Here is an 8,800-nt window from a genome sequence, read left to right on the forward strand (position 1 = left end):
TGCTGCCCTTGAAGTTGCCGAGCGGACTCCCCAGGGGCATATTGGTCCCAGGTGGACGACGCGGACACAAACGACCAGAAAAAAAAACAGAGAAATAAAAATGACAGGATTTTTTATTAATATGCATTAAACATTTTTTTTTAAGTACTCATGATTTTTAAACCTAGCCGCTCTACTGCAGCGAATATGAATCACTTAATGTAGCGAACTAGAATAAGTTACTGCAGCGATATTTTTTGTTTGATAAAAGTGTGCTTTTTTAAAGTGTACATTTTTTGAAAAGCTAAAAAAAACAGGGGCTCAGACCGACGGCGACGCCGTATCCCACCGCCACCAGCACGCCGAAACCGCCGCGTCATCCGCACGCGCGTCAGTCTCTCGTCGGCCGCCGCACTCCCTCGATTCGCGCCGTCGGTGCGCGCGGGATGGCGCCCGCGCTTTGTTCTCCACTTCTCCCTGCCGCTACCACCACCACCACCACCACTCATATCTCTGCCTCTCCAGCCACGCCCGTCCCCGGAGCGGCGCCGTCGGCCCACCAGGTACGTTCCGCTCTCACGATCCGTTTCACATAGCTCCATCTCGGCTCCTGCCGTAGCGTTGCCACGGCGTTGGTTGGAATTTGGGGTCGTGGTTAGGGTGTGCTGCCGGCACTGAAATCTGCAATTTGTTACTCGTCCAACTGTCCAAGCGACTCCGATGCCTGTTGTGCATGAGCGCAGAGATCAGGGATTGGATTATTTTACTATAGATCAAATGACATCCGAATGTGCCTGGAATTTGTTTTTGCTGAACCAGGAATGCACCAGGAATACATACAGCATCTCTGCTCTGCCTATGGAAAAGGTGGTGTGTCTGAATTCTTACATGTCGCTCAAATGGCATTCGTTAGCAACCGTCAACATATATAGGGACCCAACCCAGTTTCGGAGATGGTGGTGTGCCAACTTCGATTCACTTTGTCTGAATGAATGAAGTCTAGATGTTGGGAGCCTATTAATTGTAGGACAAGTCTTGCACTAAACATATTTACTCCTCACTGTTTAGTGAAGTGTGCCACTGTTTTGTGTTTATGCAGGATTGAACACCACTAAATCCTTCTTTCCCACCCAATGTCAATCGGTAGGGGCTGTCCCGCGTGGCGTTCCTCCATGGAAGCATCCAACAGCAACCAAGGACCAGACCATCTCATTGTTCTGGTTCATGGTATCATGGCAAGGTAACAGCCAAGCATTGTAGTTCCACCATAGCAGTTCATAAAAATAGGATGAGCTGCATATTAAAAACACATTAATTCCCCGCGGCTCTTTCTCAGGAGCTTAACTTCATTGTTATTGGCTACATGTTTCCTTTCGACTTGGCCTGAATTTTGGCTTGACTGGTATGAAATTACAATTCAGAACAACCCCATTGCTCATTGATGGTAATGCTATTGCCGGCTGCTCTCTTTGATTTACCTTTTTCATGAATTTTAAGATGCACCCTAACTTTTCAAAGTGTATATGTGAACTTCGATGAGTGAATCGCATGGCATACATCTGTACTCAACTGTCAATACTCAAAATACGCACCTGTATTTGTAAAAATAAATAGTTAAAGCTTTGAAAAATGCTAAAGGTATATTTATGTTTGATACAGTTTATTCAACAACTCTTTAGTCAAGCTGTACTTATTGGCATTTCTACTGATGATTTTCCCTTCTTCTTCTTTGAATATAGCCCCAGTGACTGGATATATGGGGACACAGTGCTGAAAAGGAGGCTAGGTGATGATTTCTTCATCAATGGTATGTGTGTATTTTAACTCTACATTCATATAGCAACTTCAAGTCAAATATCACAAACTACTACCTAATCATCCTTTTTTTTTTTTTTGCTTCTGAGTATAAGGATTTTTAGGAACATGATGTGCAGAAATGGAATTGTATGCACAGACGCACACATAAAAATTGTAGTTAAGAGATGAAATTGGCACCGACTGCATTACTGCAGCATGCAGAGGTTTGCAGTTGACAAAAAATTTATCAGCCATAAAAGAGCAAACTTTTTCTTTGCAGCTAGTTCATCAAACATCGACGCTAAAACTTTTGACGGGATCGATGTAGCTGGAAGGAGGTTAGCGAAAGAAGTATATGTGGTAGAGACTATTCTCTGTTGTTCATGTATATATTGACTGCTTAGGAAGCTTACATAATAATGCCCTATGGAAAGAAGGTCTTGGACGTGGTTCAGAAGATGCCCAGCTTGAACAAGATTTCCTTCATAGTACATTCTTTGGGTGGTGTGTTTGCTAGATATGCTATTTCTATACTATATTCACTGCAAGCAAAAGAAACGGGAAGCGGTGTTGGTGTCATGCCGACAGTTAGAGGATCTGAAATGTCACACACTTCAGGAATAGTGTCTTTCAATGGTAACAAATCATCGAAGGCATGAAACGAATTTGTGTCTTTATTAAACAGGGCATCTCTGTGTGTGTGTGTGTGTGTGTCTGAACAATGCATCTCTCTTTTTATGCATATGTAATCACGTTAGATAGATCGATTATGCCACCAGATCCGTTCTTACCGCCAAACAACTCAGTTGCTAGCGGACTGATTTACAGGTTAACTATTGCCCAGAGACGGGTGATGCATCGTGAATCGGGTTAAAAACTCAAAAGTAGTGCTCTAATCCATCGAGGTTAAGGCAAGCATCATGCACTTTTAGGCGTGCGGACAAGCGCTGCAAGCCCCAATGCCTGCTTGCACGTTACTTGATTCTTTGATTGATTCCATGAACCTTTTGGGAGCAACACAACACACGCGATGAAGCCAAATTAACACACGCGCATTGGGTGAACGGCCTCACGTGTCGTACACGCATAACCACGTACGTGCACGTGACGACTAACAGCTTTAGACTCGATGCATGCATCGGCGTGTTTGAAATCACCCAAACGAGTAGAGTGTTGAGTGACTGCAAATCGTATCCAGAGAGTATAGTAGAGTACTTGCTGCTTCTTTTCTTGGTGAGTACTTGCTGCTTCTTTTCTTGGTCTCTGGATCTCTGCGGCGACTACGGTGGCCTTTTCCCAATCTGCGATGCCGACAGCGCCGAAGGTACTCTTCAACCCGTCCTTCTCCTCCTCTTCTGTTGAATACATTTGCTTCAGCATCCTTTCTTCTGGTTTTGATGTGGACCGATCCATGATGTGCAGATGCTCTTCTTCAACGTGTGCTCTTGAATCTTGATTGAGCCAAGCGAGGTGATGATGCTTTTGCTCCAACTGTTACCCCTCGATGTTCTCTTGTTGCTATTCCATTTATTTTGGATTGTAATGCATTCGTGAGCTGTTGCTTTCAAGAACTGAAAATATCCAGCTTTTGCTCATTCGGTGGTTCCTTCTCTGAAAACAATTTGTATCTTGTAGCTGTCTCATGTTCCTCCTCTATCTACAACCTTTTTTTGTATGACATTTGCTGCTTCTGATGATGTGAATTTATGATGTGCAGAACCGGATTCATCTTTGGTAACTGTTGCAAAGGACGACTCCACAAATTGGATCTGGAGAGATGCTATTCAGGGTAGGTACCCTCCTTCTACTTCTGCTTTGGATAGCTAAAGTATGCACTGCATAAGTGCATATGCTCCCTGTGTATACTGCTACTTTCACCAGCCAGTCAGGTTGAAGTTTTGCTCCTTCTGCCTTCTGAAAACCATTTTGTTTGGATTGCAGAGTTTCAACCCAAGGGCAATGCTATAGCGGTGTGTTGATCTAGAGAAAACACAAATAAAGGTCGAGATATGGAGGTTGCTGCTGGGGCCATGGGCCCTGTCATCCGTAAGCTCGGTGAGCTGCTCGTCCGAGAATGCAATCTGAAGAAGCGAGTAAAGAAAGGCGTCCAATCGCTCCTAACAGAGCTGGAGATGATGCACGCCGTACTTCGCAAGGTTGGCGAGGTGCCACCGGACCAGCTCGAGGAGCCGGTCCGTATTTGGGCTGGCAAGGTGAGAGACCTCTCATGCGACATGGAAGATGCTGTTGACGACTTCATGGTGCGTGTGGATGAGGGTTCAAGCAGCAAGCCAACGGACATGAGGAGTCGAGTCAAAAAGTTCCTCAAGAAGACCACCACATTGTTTGGCAAGGGCAAAGCACTTCATCAAATCTGTGATGCCATCGAAGAAGCTCAGGATCTTGCCAAACAGTTGGCGGACCTGAGTAAAAGGTACGATGTTGACATGCGTAGCACTAGTAATGGTGCTACCATTGACCCTCGTGTGTTAGCTCTGCACAAAGATGTAGGGGAGCTTGTTGGCGTTGACCGCACAAGGGATGAGCTTATCAAAACACTGAATTCTGAGGGCGGGAGTTCTAAGGAGCAATGGAAGACAATCTCAATTGTTGGTGTTGGTGGGCTAGGCAAGACTACACTCACCAAAGCAATTTATGAGAAGATCAAAGCCCAATTTCAGTGTGCGGCTTTTGTCCCCGTAGGTCAGAACCCAGATATCAAGAAAGTTTTCAAGGACTTACTCTATGGCCTTGACAAAGTAAAGTTTCATGACATTCATAATGCAACAAAGGGTGCTAATCTACTCATTGAGGATATCAGTGAATTCCTTGTTGATAAGAGGTATGCATCACCTAGTGCTTATCCTTTTGTGTATATTTCGGAAATATGTGAAGTAGTGAGACGAATACTGAGTTTCATATCTTCATTTCCTTATTTGTTATACTTTTATACCTCTAGTAGTTTGTTCTTTTTTAGCAAATTCTACTTCTTTCTTTTTTTGCACATGCGCCTTATTTTTTAGTCATGTATACTTCTATGTAATTTCTGTTGCATTTAGTTTTTGCATGTATATCCTTACTGGTTATATAAGCCTATGGTTTGCTGTACTGCCTTACAGTTATCCTTGTAACAAAATTCAGTTGTGTATATATATGGGAAACTAATGCTATCAAAATGTTTTGCATAGGTACCTCATCGTAATCGACGATATATGGGAAGAAGACATATGGAAATATATAGAATGTGCTCTCTACAAAAATAAACTCCAGAGTCGGGTAATCACAACAACCCGTAGTGTGAGTGTGTCTGAAGCATGTCTCAATTCCACTAATGGCACAATTCATAGAATGAAACCTCTTTCTGATGAAGACTCGCAAATACTCTTCCATAGAAGAATATTTCAAAGCGAGGAGAAATGTCCAGAAGATTTGCAGATAGTATCAAGAGATATATTGAGAAAATGTGGTGGTGTACCATTAGCCATCATTACAATAGCTAGTCTTCTGGTTAGTGGCCATAGGATAAAGCAAAAAGAGGAATGGATGCATGTGCACAATTCGATGGGACGTGGAGTTACACAAGGTGGTGTTGTGAAGGACATGAAGAGGATATTATCACTCAGCTATTATGATTTGCCTCTTTATCTGAAGCCTTGTTTATTATATCTAAGCATCTTTCCTGAAGACTTTGAGATTGAGAGAGAGTGGTTGATATGGAGGTGGCTTGCCGAAGGTTTTATCCAGTGTGTCAAAAAAGAAACCAGGCTATTTGAGATTGGAGAGAGCTACTTTAACGAGCTCATGAATAGGAGCTTGATCCAGCCAGCAGAAATCGATAGGGAAGGAACGGTAGTAACTTTCCGTATACATGATATGGTGCTTGATCTTATCTGCTCACTGTCAAGTGAAGAGAATTTTATCTCCATATTGGATAATGCTGAGTGGCATGCACCTAACCTGCAAAGGAAATTTCGCAGGCTATCACTTCATAATATCAAGGGAAAGGTTCAGAACAGTCAGTTTGATAGGACGTGCCTGTCAAAAGTGAGGACCTTTGCTGTTTTTTCTCCTGTTGCTTGTGATTGGTTGCCATATCTCTCAAGCTTCCAATTTTTACGCGTGCTGGATCTTGGAAATTGTGGCAGCCGGGAAGGTAGCTCTGGTATCAGCCTCAAGTATGTAGGGAATTTAATTCACCTAAGGTACCTAGGGATAAAGAATACTGATGTTCAGGAACTCCCATTGGACATAGGCAAATTGCAGCTTTTGCAAACATTGGATACAAGAGGCACTAGGATACAAAAATTACCTGCAAGTGTTGTTCAGCTCAGAAATTTGATATGCCTATACGTGGACTTGGTGCTGCCAAGAGGAATGGGGAACTTGACGTCCCTCGAAGTGCTGGACAGTGTAAAATTATCCTGGTCTCCTCACATTGTAAAAGAGCTGAGCCATCTGACAGAGCTTAGGACATTCAGTATTAACTGTGCTAACATGGACGGGGATTGGATTGATATACTAATCAAGTCTCTAGGCAACCTGTAGAAATTGCATAATCTGCGTATTCTTTATGGTGGCAGATTGATAGATCGCATGCGTGAAAGCTGGGTGCCCCCTCCACACCTCCGTAGTTTTGGGTCACATAGTTTCTTTGAAATTGGATGGTTCTCGATACTTCCAAATTGGGTTAACTCAAAGTCACTTCCCCACCTCTCCACCCTGAAAATAGAAGTGCAAGAACTTCAACGGAATGACATTCAGATCATCGGGATGCTGCCTGCTCTTCGGTCTCTGCAGCTGCGTGCAAGTTGCGTGATGGGAATGTTGGTTGTGAGGGCCGATGCATTTCCATCCGCGAGATACTGCTCATTCTATGGGTTTCTGACTTCGCCGTGCCTTTTTCCGCCTGGAGCTATGCCAAGGGTTCAGCGCCTTGGGTTCGAGGACACTGTAGAGTCGATCGCGAGTGGTGAGGTTGACTGCAGCATGGGGCACCTCCCTTCTCTCGAGCATGTTCAGGTTTTTCTGGAGCGTGAGAATTCCAGCGATGAAGACATGGAGACAGCCAAGGCTTTGCTGAGGCGCGCAGCAGAAACCCATCCAAAACGTCCCACCATTCAAATCCAGGACTGTATTTGAATGCTGACATGCCTTTGCCGCCAGTAAGGTATGGTATATACTCATCTGAGCAACCATGAATTGTCTTTTCCTGAATATATATGCTCATTACCACACTGTTTGATTTATCACTCTTACTTCCCCAATTTCAGGGCTTCAACACAATCCCGGAGTCAGGTGCTAGTAATTCCATCAGTTGTCGTGGATGCTGTTCCAACATTTCGGTAGGCAACAAACAATTCACTGTGCCGTTGCAGTCACCAACAACTTACTGTACCACCACAACTCCCAATAAACGAAAGCTAATTCCCTCCAACATATGTTCGGATTCTGTCCTTTGCTAAACGGAGGCTTTGGCGTGATTGCTCATGATGAACTGTTTATTTCTCCTGCATTTGCTTTCAGAAACACAACACCTCCTTTCCTTTATTCAGTCAAGACTCGTACAATAAAGGCTTGCATTCAGTTGGCATTATTTTTAGCAGTATTTGATTGTTTAAATACAACCTTGCTTTGTTTTTACTGCCTTATTAATTAAGAGTTGATTGAACTCCTGTTGGCTTGTTTTTCTTTGGTGGGCACTTATTCAGTGAAGGCTCGTAGAATGAAAGGCAGTTTGGTTGAATTCCTGTTGTAGCTCCAGAAGGCGTATGACTGCCTTGATTGGTCGTTCCTTAGGCTCGTCATGGCCAAAGATTTGGATTTCGGCCGGAATTTTACAATTTCGTCCGAAATTCGTATATACCGGTTAGGCCCGGTATAAAAAGTATCCGGTTAAATATTTCGGCCTGTTTTAAACCTCCAGCCCAGCCAAGGTCCAAAATAGCCCACGTATACCTGCCTGTGGTATAAAAACACCAACGAAAGCAGCGCAAACCCTAAATTTCATTTTTCCTCTATCCACTCCTGTGTGACGGCTGCAGGGAACGAAAGCCGGAGGTGGCGAGACAGCGGCAGCGCCGCCTCCGCGCAGCCTCCTCCTCCCTCACCACTCCACTCCCTCAAGCACTCCTCCTCGTTCTTCTTGTTTCAATGGAGGTCATGCCCTGGGCTGCGCCCTTGGACGCGGCGACCCAGTCGACGGCGGCAACAACGTGGACCGCTGCCATCTGAACGTATGAGCTCGAGTCTATGGTACTCCACCGTATATGGTGAGTGCTAGCTAGCTGTGCATGAGTAGCACCAACAACACGTTAGCTGTGAGCAGTAGTATTGCCCGCATGCTAATATATGAAGGGTCGTTCAGGGTTAAAGTTTGTTCTGCTTAATTTAATTACAAGATTTTCTTTAAATTTCGGCCATTTTTCGTTGAATTTTCGGCCAATTTTCGTTCTAGATTTCAAAGTTTGATTTGTGCTTTTCGTCCGAAATTTTCCGAAAAAATACCGAAATCCCGAATTTCGGCCATTTCGCCCAGGAGCGGTAAAAAACTAAAAACGAAATCCAAAATCTTGGTCATGGCTCGACGCGGCTTCGATGAGAGGTGGTACTCCTGGGTCATGCAGCTGGTGAGATCCGGGAGCACTGTGATCAACGTAAATGGGGAGATTGGCCCTTACTTTCATGCTTTCAGAGGGGTCAAACAGGGGGACCCCCTCTCCCCCTGCTGTTCAACTTGGCGATGGACGCGTTCGCTGGCATCCTGGATAAGGCCAGGCTTGCCAGCCACCTAAAGGGTGTGGTGGATCACCTCATCCCGGATGGGGGTTTACCCACTTAGAGTACGCGGATGACACCATGCTTATGGTAGCAGGCTCGGATGCGGACATTGCTCATCTTAAGTTCCTTCTCCTCTGCTTTGAGAAAATGTCGGGTCTGAAGATTAACTTTGATAAGAGCGAGGTCGTGATTCTTGGCTTTTCGGAGGAGGAAAAACTCAGGCTTGCGGACAACCTTAACTGTAGGC

General features: G+C 44.5%; 1 pseudogene across 1 annotated transcript; it reads left to right on the forward strand.

Moving 5' to 3' along the window:
• Positions 1-585: 585 nt before the first annotated feature.
• LOC123413257 lies at positions 586-7,387 on the forward strand (annotated as a pseudogene). Its single transcript, XR_006613704.1, has 9 exons — positions 586-846; positions 1,079-1,219; positions 1,719-1,786; positions 2,057-3,100; positions 3,199-3,246; positions 3,494-3,565; positions 3,718-4,618; positions 4,965-6,943; positions 7,047-7,387. The product of XR_006613704.1 is annotated as a disease resistance protein RGA5-like (transcript).
• Positions 7,388-8,800: the final 1,413 nt, after the last annotated feature.

This window comes from Hordeum vulgare, chromosome 7H (assembly GCF_904849725.1).
Source record: "Hordeum vulgare subsp. vulgare chromosome 7H, MorexV3_pseudomolecules_assembly, whole genome shotgun sequence".
Taxonomy (NCBI): Eukaryota; Viridiplantae; Streptophyta; class Magnoliopsida; order Poales; family Poaceae; genus Hordeum; species Hordeum vulgare.